The following is a 16,238-nucleotide window of genomic DNA, read 5'->3' on the forward strand; positions in this document are numbered from 1 at the left end:
CACTTCAGGTTGCTAGGAAGAAATTACAACAAACAGACAGTGTGCAGAAGACTAGACGTTTCCAGCAGACATTTTTTCTTGACCTTACCTCATAAGTATTTTTAATGTTACGCTAAGCTGTGCATTTAACTGTCACATAAAGATAAAGGAGAAAAAGCGTGCCAACCATAATTGCATCTCATTAGGCTGTAGCATTGCAGCCAAAGAATGAAAGTTGTAAAGAAGAATACACCTTAACTGGTGACTCCATTTTTTTTTTTTTACTTTCTTTAAATAAGAGATTCTGCATTTGAAATTTAAACTATGAAAAGCTGCTGTGTGCAAGGTGACACATGCACAGTGTGTCACTGACTAACAAAAGCAGTAAATCTTCCATATATAGGGCTTTGGAGCGTGATGTCACGGGGGTGGGCGTGGAAAGGATTTTGGCCCGATCCGCCATTTTGGGGGTCTAGCGCAAGTGAAAAGGGAGCGAAGGCACACACAACAGCCATGGTTCGTATTTGCTGTGTGGTCGGCTGCAATGTTCGATCGCACGACCAGCAAGAAAATAAGCTTGAAAAGGGTTTATCTTTTCATTCTTTCCCAACCTGGAAGCAACATGAGGCAGCTCGTGTATCGATGTTAGCAAACGAAGGCGTCCAGCCTGGATAGCAGCTGTGAGACGAGCTCCAGTTCTCTTCCATCTCCAAATATCTGTTGGTGCTCCAGACAGTTTCATTCCGGTAAGTTCTAAATATGTTCATATCACTCTTTATAGCCTATTAGTTTCATTTTCAATGCACTCTGAGCTCATAGCAAATTAGAACAAACATCCTACTGAGTGATTTTGCAGAACTACCGTCTATTTATAGAGTTGCTAATTATTTGGCATTATTGCAGCAAACCAGCCTATGAAATGGATGAAACATCGTGACTGGGTCTCAGCGCTACACGAGGGACCTGCTTCAAACAAACCACCATGCCAATCAGATTACTTCTTCCATGTGAGGGTGAAGAGGTGACCCTCCTGGATAAGATGGTGAAGGTTTGCTGCGTTTGGTGAACAGTGTGATAATAAAACCAGGGAAGAATGAAACCTGCTCCTGTTAAATGTTCTTAAGTCTTGTGCTGTTATTTTTTCAAAAGATACAGTAAATAAAGTAATGTTAGTAGTGGGTGATATCATGTAAACACTCATGATTTTGTGTAAACATTTTGTCATTTGTAAACTATAAATGACATGGATTCTACACTGTTACTGATGTGATGCTCTATAAGGTGGTTTTAATAAAATAAAATAAAAAGAGGCAAAAATTAGTTTGTTTCTTTATTCAACTTTTGAACAGTGGGACTCAGTCAGTACATATTCAGTAAATGCAAATTATTTACACGGCAGTGCACTACAGGCATACATCTAGACTCCTCCACAGTAGCAGGTGGGATTTTCCTTTTTTGAGGACGGCTTCTTTTACCTGTCACTACGGATGGTCTGTTTATGTTTTGATCAAGAGCCTTTTTTTGGGCAGCTGAAGAGGAGAAGTCTATCTTATGGCCAACCTCTGGCTGTATCTTGGTCACATTACCCAGCAAAACCCAGTAAGCAGGTTCATCTGTAACAGTCCTTGTGCCACGATCAAGACTGTTGCTTCTACTTTAAACAGAAGAGCAGCGACATGGCTGCAGTTCTCTGCGACTCCGGCCATACAGCTGCAGTGGGCGACTTCAACCTTCCCTGTGATGCTCACAGTGACCCATGGCTGCAATGCTGGTTCATTCAGTCTTTGAGAGTGCAGCACCTGAAACACACACAGACAAAGTTCATTTAAAGACAAGAACTAATGAGCCATGGCCGACATAAATGTGTTTTATCTACTTTATCATAAATGTAACAAAGTGTTTAGAAAGTTAGCACATACATGTGATTTTTCATTTCTTTATGTGTCCATCGCTGCATGTTAGTGTAAATCTGTCTGTTCTCTGTCAGAAACCTGCCTGCAGAGAATGAACCTAAAGTATGTAATGCAAGGATGTCATCACTTTAGAGATGGGGAAAGCATAAAGTGACAATTATGAATCACTTAATATGATAAGGAGATTCTGCAGGTCATTAATCAATGTATAAAATTAAAATAAAATGTATTTTTAGTGACACAGGATACAAACATGGAAGCAAGATGTATAATTAGGATTATTTATAATAAATATGAATAAATTAGTGCAATTTCTTTAACCATAAAGAATAACTAAATCCTTCAGGACAATGTCACATCAATGCACTGAACTCACTGTTATCCCTCTAACAGCCTCCACATGTTCTCACTGTAATTTCCCCTCATGAATGAATTTATGCTGCACTAATGTGAATGTTTGCAGGGAAATCAAACGCATTTCACACGCAGTACTCGAGCTGACTTACCTTTGTTTGAATGACGACTTGTACGCGCTGACTCCACAGACAAGGTACGAAAATATGTCAGGCTACGTCAGTAGCGCTAGGTGTTCGGGGTTTCTACTCCACGGCTGTATTTCATACGGGTCCACATTTCCAATGCACGCTATTTTCTGCAAGTACCGCTGCTTCGCCTCTGGACGCAATCGGTCTCTATACAGTTCACTCTCTTTTGAGCTGCTTTTAAGCATCTTTCTTGTAGTCGTCGTTCCAACACAGTGTGTTTTTTTGATTCGTAGACCCCGAAAATGGCGCTGCGCTCCCACAATGCATTGCGGCGTGACGTCAACTCCAAAGCCCTATTAGACTAGGGACCCTGAAGGCAAGTTATCATACAGCAGGCGAACCGCAACATGGGAAGCACAAGTGTAGGTGATGCCTGAATCCTGCAGTCCTACATTATAACACAATGTAATGACACACCAGGCGAAGTAACCAAGACATGGAGCAAGAGGAAATTTTTACCAAGACAGAAGAGCAATTTCAAGCAAACCACAAGTCAACGTGAAATTACACCCTCAGGCATAATTAAACTGGAAAATCCTTCCTCTTCTATGTGCCAAGCCTGAGCGGGACTTTCCATGTGACTTAGGTCAGTATGCACGATTGTGCGAGCACACGCACATGCATGTATTCAGGTTTTGTGGCTCAGGGGCAATCACATGCAAGCGAGGCTTACACACTGGGATGGTGTCCCAGTTCTTGAGACAACCTCAGGGTAAAAATCCTATTGAGATAGAATAAATGCTTTCAGTCTTCAGTCAACTCTTAAAGGAAATCGCCAAGTTCGCATCAGCTCATGCAGTGTTATGACTACCATCGTGAGATGATTTAATCCCATGGTTTTCAAATGAAGATGCAGGTCAGTGTAAGGCCACATAGTTGCCTTTCATTTGGAGCCACACTATAATTTGTGTGTCAAAATGAAGAAGGGGAAATAGCAGTAAAAAGTGTCACTTGGCGTTACCGCGGTAATGGTTTTAACACGTAAAGCTCTTGAGACCAGAGCAATAACATGTTGGCTGCTGAGCTGCAATAAAGGAAATAAATCCAGGTTTCTCTTGCCTGTAATTTTGCAAAGAGACAATTAGGTGCACAGCCAAACTGCAATGGAACATTTTACGCTGTTGCCCTGTGAGTGCATGCTGGCACATCAAGCCTCAATTTCATAAATACTTTTGGTCATTTTTGAACTATTGATAAGTTATAAACAGAACCCCTGGCCCTCGCCCAAACAAACATCCTTTTCCAACCATTTCCAGTACCATCATTACAAAGTGTTTCTTCCACTTCCAAAGGTAAACAAGTCCATCAGCTTAAAAAAAAAGCATCTAACAGTCAACATGTCGCTGATGATGATTCCATTCATTTAATACCATGTGCTGACCCGAAAAATCACCCTGATCTATTCAGCGGTAAGGTCACACCAGTGGAACGCTTCATCCCCTCGAATCCAATCAAAATGTCACCACTGGTTTTACAGACATGTGGACAAGCTCTAATCTAATGTACATATTAACTGATATTAAATGTTTTCCATATGATATAATATTTTTATTCCAAAAGTAGCTCTTAAACTCAGATAAAGTGAAAACAACAGGACACATATCAACCTCACCAGAGACCCAATGATACAATATTATCACATTTAACACACAGCAGAATATGAATTTTAGACTGAATTTTGATATTAGCATTGGAATAATATTTTCATGTATTGCAAGTTATCACCTTTTATCAACTTCAATTTATGTCCTTGGAGTTAAAGTTTGTCATTATCTGTGTTATGTAATAAGAAAGTCCAGCGTCTCTTGTGTCTCTTTCTTCAGTAGCTCTTATTGCTGTAATATTGCTTTGTGAAAAAGACAGAATGACAAACGACTTCACTAATAACAGTCATAAGCATTGCCTGCGCCTGACAAACCGAAGTGTTTGTATTACAGTCTGGACTACTGTAGTACTGCAGGTATTTTGAATGTGACACACTTGACTTATAGATTTTGGGTCATAAGCTGCTTATACAGACTTGGACTGCACTGATTCAATATTTGAATCCAATATCAGACTCACGAAACTAGATCAGATATCAGTGACAATGAAACAATCCACAGGACAACCCTTTCTAGGTAGTTAGTACGACACTTTCTCTGCATTTCAGTATAAGCCTTGCTCAGAACCCATATGGAAAAGATATATATAAATCTTATAAAGTTTGTATCCGTCTTGTATGAAATTTGTATGAAAAGCATACAAGAGTGAAAACACATATAAGATCCCTTGAAAAATTATATAATGAAACTTGTATGTTTTGTATACTTACTAAAAAAAAATATGAAAGTAATGAGAAAGTGCCACTTTCATGAGTAATCACATATAAGTTTTTACTATTTCTTTTCCATATGGGAAGTTTTTACTGCACTTACAGTAACATAACTTATTGCTGTCAACTTGATTTATTTATTATTCCACTTGGTCACATGAGTGCCGCTCAACAAGCTGTATACTACATACAAGAAGAGCCATAATGCTTTATTTATGACACCATGATCTGTTTGTGTAGATAACAAAAGAAAAGGGAAAAAAAAAAACCATGAGATGTGGACTGGTACATATATAGCACGGTTCTACTCAATTTGGGCACTCAAAGAGCTTTCTGCTACAAGCCTCATTCACCAAATCTCACACACATTCATACTATACTAGGGCTGCTCAATTAATCGAATTTTAATCACGATTACGATCTGGGCTTTCAACGATCATTAAAAATGACTGAGCCGATTATTAGCCCCTCCCTCATTTATCCGCGACACCTTAAAGGCCGGTCCGTGAAAATATTGTCGGGCATAAACCGGTCCGTGGCGCAAAAAAGGTTGGAGACCGCTGATTAAGAGGACCCGAGGGAAGCTCGGAAAGCTAAGCAGAAGTTATTTGGAGAGGAGAGTGACTGCCGTTGGTTGAAAAGAGAGGTAAAAAAAAAAAAAAAAAAAAAAACTTCAGTGGTGTTGCACACTATTTTATATTATTTTTTAAAGTCATTGTTAACCCTTTAAAGCCGGTCAGAGCAGCACGCTCCGTTTTGTGTAACTACTTTTAAATCCCTGTAGAATCTGAACCACGTAAGCTAGCGCAATAATTTGTTTTGCATATGAAACCGGAGGAGTTGTACTTACAACTTATGCCATCAGCTTGTCCTCGGTCACGGTTTCCTTCCACATATAGCTTTGCAAAAATTGCATAAAAAGCGCTTGCAGGAACAAAAACATAATATTCCAGAAACACGCTTTGCCGATCCGATCAGCTGTTCATAACACTTCCCACAGTGAAACAGATGTCAGCGCGAACTGTCTCATGTCCGCCATTTCCTGGCCGAAACCGGAAGTGACGTCATTTTCGCGGAAATGTAGTTTTTTACTTGTAGACCTTAAAAACCTCTACTGGTCATGTTTGACTTTTCTGAATAGTTTCTGGGATGCTTAGAACTCGAATTGCACTGCTGGAAATAGTTTATTTTGATGCACCTGCTGTTTTCTTTGCAAATTTGCATCATAGGATTGTTTTTTTTGTTTTACCTGCAGTGTATATAAAAATTGGTGTATCTCCAAAATAAAACTATGAAGACACTCAAAATAAATTTCCTGTTGTTGTAAACTATTTTTTGCAACTTTTTTGTATTTAAAGTTTTGAAGGATAAGCCTCTTAAATTTCTCCAAGTAGAAATATATGTAAAAAAACAAAAAAAACGATTTTCAATTTTTTTGTAGTTTATTGCACTTTTTTGCAATTAATGTAGTTACTATGGACTTAATGCATACATATTATTAAAATATGGGCTATAACAGTTATTTAGCAACTTGAAATGCTCCCACAAATGGCACTACAACATGTAAAAAAATAATATAAGCTCTGGCGGACTTGGTTCTATAGTAGGTCTTAAAGGGTTAAATAAATATCGTCAAATAATCGCGATCTCAATTTCAGTGAAAATAATCGTGATTATCATTTTTGCCATAATCGAGCAGCCCTATACTATACTACACTATACTCTACTGTATCTAAGCACTTATACCCAACATTCGGATACACTCACACACCAACATTTTGCTCAAGGGTAAATGGGCAGGATGTGCCAGGGATCGATGCACCGATCTTCCAATTGGTAGAGGACGCGCTTTACGACCTGCGTAACAGCCCCCACCTCAAAGATTTAAAAATAAATAAATACATACAGCATGAAAAGCGCAGACAGTGGACAATGCTGATGGACCAACAACTGGACAAGCGACAGACCGGTTGTACCACATAGTTTTGACACACTGCAGGTGAATGGGCAGTTCAAAGCTGCCCACAAACTGCCTGCTCACTGCCATCGTTGAACCATAATTACCCCAAACGAGGTGCACTCAGACTCAGAGAGGAATTTTGTCACTTATTTTACTAATAAATAACAATTTAGCTAATATTTGGGGCACATAAATCTGTAATGTTTGCTGATGGACAGCACACTAGACACTCTAATAGAAATACTGTGTTGATTAAACTGGCATTTATATATCTGTTTCACTGAGTGCCTAGCTGAATTCTCTCACCTCCCAACCCAGAGTCACACACCCTTCATAATGAACCAGAAAACTTTTGTTTTGTGCCTTGGGAATCTAGGCTAACATAATTACGGTCCTGTACTTTAAACAGCTAAGCTGTCAACCCAGATGTGGCATTTCCTGTATCATGAATTGGCCAGTTTTTGTTTTTATAATCTACTTTTTCTATTTTTGAACCGAACCCAGTCCGTCACATTTCGGCTCTCATCATCTGACGCCCGTCTCATGTTGATTTAAAATAGTTTGCACTTGACTATGGGTGCTTTTTTGGTAATGTGATAGCATTATGAGGAAAACCTTTGGCGGTGAGTTTGGTGAGTCTATATTTAGGTAAAGATGATGCAAGCTCCCTGGGATATTGATAAAAATACTTTTACCATCCCAGACTGGAAATAAGTGGCTCTGAATGTTCCTCAGAAAAGTGTTTATCACGTACGCCAACTTCTGGTTACATTCCAGCTTGAGGACAGATTTCCTGATCATGACAATGCATTCAAAGTTCATGGCGTGGGGCCAGGGGACAGCCCAGAGACTAGATGACAAACGCTATAGAAAATCTATTTTTTGTTTTACATAGCTGTGTTTACATATCACACCAAGAAGAAATAATTTAACTTTTGTACAGCTGTCACTGCTTCTATCCACGGGATCAGACGCATGGAAGCAAATTCAAACTGGTTATTGTTCAATTTCCCCGCACTCATAAGGTGTAGGCCAACTTTCTCTCAGCTGGACATCGAAATAAACCTGAAGGGTAATGACTCTATTGAGCCCATTATTTGCCAGACAAATATAATAATAATAATGTCTGACATTAAACAGAGAGTGGGGACAGGCTGTACATGAGCGAATGCCTCTGATGCTGCACTATTTACTAAACAGAGTCACAGGCAACAGGGCGAGGTACTTTTCCACTGTATCTGCTACACAGTGATGAGACAACAGCTTCTTTTGAAGTGCAATGATTGCGTAGCAAAACTCTATCATGTCATTATGACATTCATCTTCATGTATCACCATGGAGACAGCAGGGAAATATGACTTTCTACCACCTAGGACAGGAAGTGCTGATATCATTTTCCTATTTCACAAAGGGATATCTATTCATCTCTGTGAGCTTCAAACAAAGATAAACGAGAAAAATGAACCATTTAAATTTCACAAGTCAAGACACAAAACAAAAGACATAACTATTTGCAAAGCTACATTATAAACAAACTTTTCTTTAAGCTCTACATGCCAACACATTGTAATATAAACACAGTAAATAATAAGGCTGTGTTATAAAGAATGGACATTAGACACTGAGTGAGCTCTGCTTCATCCAACCATAAACGGGAAATAGTGAACCCAACCACGGAGCTGTTGTGCATCGAGCTTTGCGTCAGCACGGTTAATGCCATATACCGACTGAAATCTTAAGCATTTCCAAACAGAGCTGAGAGCAAATTTCTCTCTGCAGCACAGCAGGGTTGTGAACTCTGCCATCATAACCACAGGGTTGTTGAAGAACTTTCCAGGCCTAAACTCTCCTCTGATCAGGCTTATGGTTAATTTACAGTGCTATGGTTGTGTCTCTTTGTGGAGGTATTGGTCTACAGAGGGCCTCTGGAGAGGGGTTTTCACCCTTAGCAAGCATGCCCTCGTCCAGTCCTCCATTAAGCATCAGGGAAATATGTATTTTAAAGACGTTAAAAGGTTTGTGTTAAAAGCCTGAACGAACAGAACCAAATAAAGTTTTAAAAGTAATAAAATAAAGAAATAACCAAGTAAATCTTGTAACCTAACAACATTTACTTTAGTTGGATGTTGACAATGCCCATCTTTGGCTTTATGCCGCTGCTTTTCATTTCACACAAACAAAACTGAAATTATGCCTGCCAGAGCCTGCCATGTAGCCAACGCCGCTGTCAGCATTTATACTTATGCATGGTTTGCCCGCACTGCCGCCAAAACACTGGTTAGCAGTGGGATATCTCTACTCGAGGTGATCCTTTCTCTTCCAGTCAATTAGAAAAATGGCAGAAGAAGAAACAATGCAATCAATCAAAAGGATATAAATACCATCACGAATGCCAAGTTGCTTGGTGATTTCTATCCAGATGCTCTGAAAATTCAAGTGTTAACTTCCAATAACGTTTGTGAAATTTGTGGTTACTTTCACAACTGACTGGCTATGGCAATGCACGTCTGTGTCACTGGATGCTGTGTACACTTCAGTTTCCAACATGACATATACTCCAAAGTAGGGCTGCCACGATTAGTCAACTAGTTCCGATTACGTCGACTATTAAAATCGTCGACGACTAATTTAATAGTCGACGCGTCGTTTGAAGCTTTGTAAGATCCCAAAAGACGCAGGAATAAGTAGTAGAATTTAAGAGTGTAATAACGGACTGAAACAGAAGATGGCAGCACTGCATGTACAAGGATGCCAGCTGCCGTTAAACCCCGAAGAAGAAGAAGCTGTGTCCCAGAATTCATAGCGCGGCCCAACGCATTTGTCAACAATGGCGGCAGCTAGTTAGTTTTAATATTACTCTTATTATTCTTTCTGGGTCACAAAATAAACATTTAACATGTTTTCAGGCGAGAATGTAGCTGTGTAAACCTCAAATATCTGCTCAGTTTATCAGGACACCACATATTTTCAAAAGCGCTCCGACGTTTTCTGAGACGTCTGTTACCCACCAGCTCGATAGCTAGCCGGGGTTCAAGGCTCACTCGAGCCTGTGAGAACACCGGACTCCCGGCAAATCGTTTTCAAACCCACCGCCGTCTTTCGCTACTCAGGTTAAACATTTAATATAAGTCACTTAGATAACTTAAAAATGTTATTGTTTGGCTTTTTTTTAATATATTTTATTTGTTCCTGAGTAAATCGGTTTGGCTGAGAAATAAAGTTATAGTTTTTACACAGCTGAATAAACGTCAAGCAGACAACTGATTATCAGAAGTATGAGATACTCGAGAGTATACTCCGGTGTCCTGTTATATTTTAGATAGCAAGGAGCAGACGGCTGAGTTTATTAAACTCCACCGAAACAATCTGGAGATGTCATTAAAATTTAATAAACTATCATCTTGTCTTTATTTTTAGTTAGCGCATACCTTAAACACTTCAAGCTGTAAGCTAATGATAGTTATATAAGAGCAGATGCATGCTGGTGCAATAAACTGTATGTTTTACGTCCAATGGATGCATGATCTGATTATTCGACTAATCGTAGAAATAATCGGTGACTAGTCGACTGTCAAAATAATCGTTTGTGGCAGCCCTACTCCAAAGTAACCACATTATCAGACAGATACAGACACATATGAGCTACGACAGACGCGAAATGTTCAGCGAGCAGATTTTTCAAGAGATCACTGTAACAAACGTGATACTTGCATTCAGTTTTAGTCTCCAGTTAACAAAGAAACCAATTCGCGTTTTGTACCTCACTCCTTAGCTGGTGTTTGAGGGCTAGTGGACATTTGATGCTCTGACTGCCTAAGTAACTCTCTAATCTATCAGCCTGTCACATGTCAATCAATTATATCCATACCATCTCTTAGTTTGGACGGGGACACACCACCTTTACGTGGCCAGCTGTTATTTCACTGGTTGTCACCTGAAATCGCTGAATATCATTATCCGCGTCATTTCTGGTTGCTGCTAGTCACATCCTGTGTCGCCGCCCCTTTAATTCTCAAATATGAAACCGCAGTTAAATATCACCCAGGTCTTTATTTTAGAAAGTACCTAAAATATTTTACAGTGCTCAAAACTGACACAGTGGTGTTTGACTTATGCAAATATTTAACAAGAAAACAGCTGTTATACTTAGCAACCAGAGAGGAAAAAGAAATACAAACTTTAAAATAAACCTACTTCAAATGAATGGCAGTGTTCTTCTATAGTTGAGTCACACTCTCTTAGGAAATACAGCATATTTACTAGATGCAAGTCATGTTCTTCCCTTTCTTTGCTGATGCATTACCATCATTACGGGTCAGTGGATTTGTATAAAGCCATTGGCAGGACATGTATTGTGCCACAATGTGACCATGATTGGAAGCAGAAAGGAAACTTCAAGGGAAAAATAATAACTATATAAATAAGAGGAAAAAAAAACCTCCTTGTGCTGAATTCACTAGACCGGTGATGCTTTCCTAAAGTGTTTGGCATACATAGGTCGATATTTAGGATTCCAATTTTTGGTCCACTGTTAGTTACTAATTTATAGTTCAATAATGACTTGTTGTCTGAAATCGAGTTATTCATTCAGTCTTAACTGTCCTGCTCTTCTTCCTCCAAGAATACCACAGAAGCTCATGTACCCTCTAAATCATCTGAGTTAACAGCAAAGTTGGTGATGAAGACATAATGCCAGCCTGATGTAAACATTACAAAGCCAAAGTCTTACAGCAAGTGAAAGGGCAAACACAGATGTCATGAATGATGTCAAGAGATTCCCAGGAACGAAAGTCATATTTTTTGGGGGCCAACACTCATTACTTTAGGGCAGAACAGGAGACATTAGGGGAATCCACTCCTTCAGTTCTCCACATTGTGCATCTCATCATCAATACATAACATAACAGTCCCTCCACTGTCCGCTAAAGACTTTTCACTATAAACAGCAGGAAGCAGATTGGTGAATTTATGGGGGGCAGGGGACAGCACTAGCTATTTCTGTTCTACAATGAAGGAGGAAAGAAACCCCCATAAACAACGACTCACAATTCACCAGCAGAGATGAGGCTCACTGTGCAATATATGCCATGGACACACTGATTTCACAGCCTCTAAATTTATTTGGCTGAAATTCTACTGCCAAAGTCTACTAAAGCTACAGTAGAAGGGATATAACAGAACTAAGCTGAAGATTAAAATATGTCCTGCTTTAAGACCAGGATGAGTTTTATGCACATTTACTACGATATTCTTCAGAAGTCTATTTTATGTTATCTGGATTCCTGGTTACATAATCATAAACACAAAGATAAAGCTGTAATATAACCTATTACTGTTCCCACATAACAAAAGACTCACATTTTAATCATTTGTCACAAGCAGAAAACCCTAAAAACCCTATTAACCCTATTTGACAGTAAAAAAAAAAAAAGATGTTTAAATATTCTCTGTCAGTTCCCAGCACATACTTATTTGCTAGTTCATTCAACAAGCCACAGAAAAAGTCAACATACGTGTATCATTCTAATAAGATAAGAGGGAATACTGCAATAGAGCAAATGTTGCTTCAGCTCAAGGGTCTTCTGTGGCTCGGCCACAGGTTACTAATAAAATAAAATAAAACCAAGAAGCTTTGAAGGAGTTTCATTTCAGCAGATTTGACAATTTGAGACTAGTCATCAGCTGAAACCAGTTCTTGTTTTCTGTCCCCAAACTTGGTTAGCTGCAAATAAAAGTTAAATGTATTATATCATAAAAGTACAAGAAGAACATTTTAACCTACTTTTTAGAAACCACCAATACACCTGTCAAGGGTTTTACCTAGCTAAGAATGTACTTTTTATTAAAGGCAAGGCAGGCGAGGACACAATGAGTCGGTGTTACCTTACCTGACAGAAACCTAAGGTGTTCTGATCATGTAATAAGGAAAAATGCAAATCATGCTTGAGTAAATAAAGTTCTCTGATGAATTTCCACGAGGGGCTGACCTCTATTAGTCATCTCTTTATTTATTTATACATTTTTTAAAAACAGATTTTCTCATCCGAAAATAGCAGGTGCATAAGATATGTGTAATATTTCTTTTAAAACAAATTCCTAGTTTCAAGAGATGTAAACAATAACATATATTTATGTGTAACATGGCAGTAGTACTACAGCAACAAAAAAGCTGACTAACCAAGTCACTTGTGCCGCTGAAAGAATAGTAAAGTTTGAGTTTCTACATTAAAACACCGAACTGACCAAGTTTTCCTAAAGCTACAGCACAAATGGTTTGGTTCTGTGTACAAATCCCAAATCTGGAATTAATTCTGTTCAAGTGAAATGCTACAGGGGATCAAGAGCAAGCAAAAGCACCGTGACTCACTGACGGAAAGCCCCAGTGAAGATGCCCTGAATTTATTTAACATGCATGCTTTAAAAGTCAGCACCGCCATCGAGGAAGGACTGAGCAACTGATATGCTACTACTAATTAAAACAGTGATACAAAGCGACAGCAGTAAACAATGTACAGAAGTATCTGTATTGAGATCATAATGTAATAGTTAAATTGATTTTACATGCAGGTTACTTAGTGTAAAATCATTAACCTTCCCCCACAACCCCCAAAACAGAGAAGTAAACCGTCTTCACTTATAGATATATATACATACATACACACATACATACATGTATACTATATATGTATACATATATATTAGCCTAAATGTCTAACAAAACACAAAAGCAGAAGAACTTTGGCTAAAGTTGCATATTTTCCGAAAGTTCAACTGTGGCCACGGCTTTTAGAGCCCTAAACTAAAAGCTGGAAAGACCCAGCTCTGTCAACTTATTTTAAAAGTAGTAAAAACGTTCATGCATGAGATACCTTACTCGTCGTGTGGAGCTCAGCGCAGAAACGATCTAATATTGTTTACAATTTCCACTTGGCTAACCAGGGTTAGCCTGCTAGCTACGGGTGGCTAGTGACTTAACTTTAATCGCCCAAAGAGTTGCTGAGCAGCTGAGCCGAAGCCAAATGCTCACTCACTAACAAATACTTCAAGTGGGTGGTTTATATAAGCACCCCTTCGCGCTCGTAAACCTTTATTTGGTGTCGGATAAAGGTTTCTGTCGACCACCACTTTAACAAGGAAATTTTACAAGCTAACAAAGCTAAAAAAAAGAAAAAAAAATTGCTAGCATCCCAGCAGCCTCGAAGAGAAGGAAGTTCTGATCTTACAAAAGCTCAGCTGGTTCGAGCTACGAGGTGAAAACTTACCGTCGTACAACCTCCCCCTGATTTTCCTTTACTTCACAGCTGAAGTGTACACCGTTGTCTCCATTTCGCAGGAAGCAGTACCTGAAAATGTGTAGCAGCAGAAAAAACCTGGCAGGACAGCCGAGGTACATTCCCCGAGTCTGATTACCGCGGTCAAGTTAAACACCAAAATAAAACAACATTCAAACTTCCGATATGTAATATGATAATTTCACAATAAATGCTTTTCACGATAAAGGCTTTTCTAATAAGCGGTGGAAGAACCGATGTAAAGATATATATATATATATATATATATATATATATATATATATATATATATATATATATATATATATATGTATATATATATATATACACACACACACATGCAGCTGCTCCTCTGCACATGTCCAAACTATCTCAGTCTATCCGCTTAGCGTACAGCCTCAGGGTGCTGGACTTGGGGTGAAACCCTCCATGCATGGTCAGGAGCTTTCTTGTCTTTATGTCAGTGGCTTCTATCTCCTCCTTTGGCCAGCCTATTACCCCAGCAGGGTACCTGATCACGGGCAGGGCTATATATATATATATATGTATATATATATATATACACACACACACATGCAGCTGCTCCTCTGCACATGTCCAAACTATCTCAGTCTACCGTAAGTGTCCACACCTGTCTCTATATGTGATCCAGCAGGGGATATCAAACCTACAGGGAATGATCAAACGTTAGCCTTTTCTTTGGGGTTTTGTTTGTCTCAATAATTCACTACCTTTACTCCTTGCAGCTTCACTGTCTCACTCTCATTCACACACATAAATGGAAGTGAGAACACTTACATCCTCGTTCAAATCTTTAGCAATTCAGTTTCTTCTTGTTTTCTAAAGTCTACAATTTCTAATAGCTTTTTAATAGGTTGCAGCAGAGTAGGACAAACTGCATTCTGCATTATGTTCGACACACAATACAAAAAAGTGCATGACATAAACATTTGTGGCACTATATGTCATACAAAATTATTGATGATTATCTTTCAAATGAAAGTGTTATTTAATTTGGATGAATATTGTATTTGTTTGTTTGGGGTTGTTTTGTTTGTTTGTTTTTGCAGTGTCTGTCTACCATTTAATGTGTGTATCTTATCTCTCCCAAATTGTCTAAAGTTTCTTTAATTTGTAAAACTTACAAATGGCAGAAGATGACACTTTTATCTTGTCAGATGCTTTTTAAATAAGCTGCCATCTAAAAATAAAGAATTTTGTTTAAAAAGGCTAAACATATTAAGAATTTGGATTAATTTGTGCTAAAATGTTATTTTCTGATAAGCTCTTATGAGTAAAATAACATATTATTTGCAAATCCAAATAAAATCACCTGGACAATTTTACCACCTTTAACATTTTACTCTTACTTTTTTACCTACTTTTACTTTTCCCGGACGAAGCTTTTATTTGTGAAATAACTCACTGAGTTAGAAAACTTCTTCCTTGTTGCAGCTGATGACTTGACACGTTGACCATGCCTGTGTTTACGTAGCAGAGGAAACACTGTCCCCCTGCGGACATTGCTGAGTAGTTTTGTAACACACCCACAACTCCAGCATTCAACTTCTTTTTATGAGTCATCCTAATCGAAAAATAACACTGACTGTATTTTTGCCATGACCACTAACAAGTCTTAACCCAAATATTTAGTGGTCGACTACACGGAGAACACTTTTATGTGTCTGGTCTCAACACCAGGACTTTCCTTTACATCTGCTGTACTGTGGGGAAAAAAGAAAGAAAGAAGGGAACGTCACTGTAATAGTAGTTTTTTAAAAATGTTGTCTTAAGAACAACTTTCTTCTTCTCAAAGCAAGCTGATATTTGTTAGTTGTTGATAAGTAACATGTCTTAACATGACCATGACTGCCCAACTTTAAAAAGTTCACTAAAGTTTGTGACGGTGTGCAGACGGTGTACATCACAGTAACTATATAAATTGAAATTCTGTGGTCCTCTATCTGATCCTTCATTCCCTCAGAAACAAACAAACAAAAAGCCAGTTGAACCATTAGCTTTGACAAACCTGCTACAGGTGAAAAGGGAAATGTGAACCTCTGTAACATTAGAAATGCTTCATTTGACCCCTTTGCTTACTTTGACTAACAAGAATCAGGTTACCCAAGTGTACTTTGTCCTCCTGGGAGTTTTGTTTTATTTAACAGAAACTTGTAATTGTTGTGTTGTTTTTGTTTTCTGTCATTGGTGTAATATATGAAGAAAAATAACTC

General features: G+C 38.5%; 1 protein-coding gene across 1 annotated transcript in view; it reads right to left on the reverse strand.

Annotated features, from left to right (window-relative positions):
* Positions 1-14,144, reverse strand: part of LOC309698674 (E3 ubiquitin-protein ligase RNF19A-like) — a 28,046-nt gene extending 13,902 nt beyond the window's left edge. The window contains exon 1 of the mRNA XM_082521272.1: positions 13,975-14,144. The gene's annotated coding sequence lies outside the window, so the exon portion shown is untranslated. The remainder of the gene's footprint in view (positions 1-13,974) is intronic.
* Between the last annotated feature and the right edge of the window lie 2,094 nt (positions 14,145-16,238).

Source organism: Aulonocara stuartgranti, assembly GCF_965226115.1.
Source record: "Aulonocara stuartgranti genome assembly, chromosome: 22".
NCBI classification, from domain to species: domain Eukaryota; kingdom Metazoa; phylum Chordata; class Actinopteri; order Cichliformes; family Cichlidae; genus Aulonocara; species Aulonocara stuartgranti.